Here is a 3,006-nt window from a genome sequence, read left to right as displayed (position 1 = left end):
TTTCATATTTTACTTTAAATATAAATCATTGTGTAATGAAATTTCTTATAACAGATTTTAATAAATTTTATACATACACGTATAGATATGCAATTTAATTCAGGGATATCAAGGATGAAAAAGATTACTATGGAAAAATAGGAAAGGCGTTTAGGTCCGTCTATATAAATAATGATCGGATTGATGAAATTTTATTTATAAGTTAATATTCTGCTAGTTATATTCAATAAAATAAATTAAATGATAGGCATTAATAAAGAAATGAAGGGCGAAAAAAAAAAAAAATTTATTTAAAAAAACATTATATCAACGAATCAAGAACTTTAATCATCTAGGCTGCATTAAAATTATGGATATCGATAGATAATTGAAGCATTAAGAAATAACAATATTACAGATACAAGCAATTTTAACTAAAGATACGTAAATTAAAGGAAGACTTAAAAAAATAAATAAACTGGAAAAATGATAGTAGCATATAGAATTTTAATAAGAAAAGTAGCAAGAATAAAACGTTTAAGTAGAGTATAATAAAGACGGAAAGATAACATTAAATTGATTTTAATTAAAGCAGAGGATGATCAAATATCCTGGCTGAATTTAGCATTAAGTACAGAAAAATGGCCATCCTCTGTTGATGGGGTAATCAACATTTACTAAATCAATTACACAAAAATAGTACAATCAACAAAGTGAAATTATATGGGAAGATTATTTTTTGTAATACTCTAACAAAGTAAATAGATATAGCATAAATTACTAAAAATATTAATATATATATATATATATATATATATATATATATATATAAAGTATTTCGAGGACAAAGTTCAAGATGATATCGTCCAGTAGTGGTTAAATAAATGTTCATTATTAGTATTTTCTTTAACATACAAAAATAAAAATTCTGCAAATTTTATTTAAATATGCAGTTTATTATATTTATTAGCAAATATATAATTATGTATGCGTGCAGTTCTGTTATAGTAGTCGTTATTACTAAACCAGAATGTCATATTTTATATTAAAATAGTTTCCATACTTGAGATGAATTTTTATTTATAATGTATTGTTTAATGTATAAGTAATTATTTAAAAGATACTATTATTAATTATTACCTTACTTTTGCTAATCGTTGTATGATGTACTGCATGATGATTTTATTTTTAAAACGTTTTAAAATTTAGAACAAATTCATTGATATTGAGATGGTTTAAATCTACATGAAATGAGTACAAAAATTACTGAATTATCAAATTTAAGGTATTTTAAAAATATCTCATATCAATCTAATATAATGGCAATAAAAGCTACAAAATTTGTTATCAAACAAATATTATATTAATTACTCTAGCTTTTATAAAAGCATAAATTATGTGAAGGATGAAAATAAAATTTAAATCCACGTGAAAAAATATTTAACAATTACTCGAACAACGTTTGACAATTTCTTAGATGTAATACAATTTGGTTGTCTACCTACCATAATCTTTTGCATTTTATCATAATAGAAAGGTAAGACTTGAAAATAATTATAGTAAATTATATTATATTAAATTACTATATTAAATTTTTTAATTTAATTTTCGAATATAGTAAATTATGCTAATATAGTATATAACCTATATTGTTATAAATTACATTTATTTTAACATAATTATTTTTAATTATTTTAGTTAATTAAATTATTTTGAACTTAATTAACTAACTTACTTATCTTTTCATATATTCAGTTATATCTATCATTAAGTTGTTAGTATATTGAGTAATAACAGTATAAAAAATGTCATTTATCATTAACACTGACATGTATATTCTATTTTTCTACCATTCTAAAACTAATTTTGACAAAGTATTTATTTTATTAATACTATGTTGCTTTTACAATGTCAAAATTAAATCGAAGTATCAATCATAAAATGTGAACGTTATTTTATTTATAAATACATTAAAATAATCTATAATTGTAATTAGAGAAACTTTTTTTATCTTTAAATTAATAGTAATGAATATATGTTATAACGTATATGTTAATATCTTAATAACTTCTTGAAGAATATTTGTTATGATGTGCGAATGCTAAATTTATGGATTTTATCATGCGGTCAGTGCTAAAAACTTAATTTAATCAGATAAATCACATTATTTGATTAATGACGATAATATAATAAATATAATATAAAGTTGATATCTGAAATGTACATATTAGATTGATTTAATGATTCATCTCTAAAACTTTTTTATTTAAAATTGATTTGTTCGAATTATATAAACGTTTAGCATCAATTATAATTACAAATGGTATTAAAAATTGAAATTTAATTCATATTTGAAAAGTTATTAAATATTTTTTTAATCATCCGATTTCTGATTATGAAAAGTATTATTTATTTATGCTCATTGGCAGTACTCTTTTTTTTTTTTTTTATCAAAAATAAATACTTTTTTTTTCATCCATTTATTATTTAATACTTAACAATTTGGCAATAAGATTTTTGCATATTAGTCGATGAAACTGTCAAATTTTTTATATTTAATTATTCATAAATTATTTCTAATAATAAGGCTGGAGATGAAACTTTTATAGTTTAATAAATATATTCAATTTGAATCCTAATTATACAATAAAATATGACATAGATGTATTATTATAAAATAATATTTATAATAAAAGATTATTTATCAAAAATGACTTTAGATAAAAGTTACAATTGATGTAATGAATCGTTTAAAAGATAATGTGGAAATGAAGAAAATTTATCCCATAGGATAGTTTACAATACATTGAATTATAGAATTTTTTCTAAGAAACCAAAAGACCAACTATATTTTAATCGAATGAATTGATTTAATATTTTATAATATATAATCATATGGGATGTTGATCATTGTCAATATATCCAATGACAGAACAATCTGGCAATCGATTCGACTATTCTAATTGAATTAAGGTTTTAATCGAGTATAATACGAAATCATTGGTATTTGTCACACAATAATAATTA

The sequence above is a fragment of the Ceratosolen solmsi genome, unplaced genomic scaffold (assembly GCF_000503995.2).
Source record: "Ceratosolen solmsi marchali unplaced genomic scaffold, CerSol_1.0 scaffold13, whole genome shotgun sequence".
Classification (NCBI taxonomy): domain Eukaryota; kingdom Metazoa; phylum Arthropoda; class Insecta; order Hymenoptera; family Agaonidae; genus Ceratosolen; species Ceratosolen solmsi.
The sequence above is the reverse complement of the archived record's forward strand: the minus strand, read 5'-3'. Positions refer to the sequence as shown.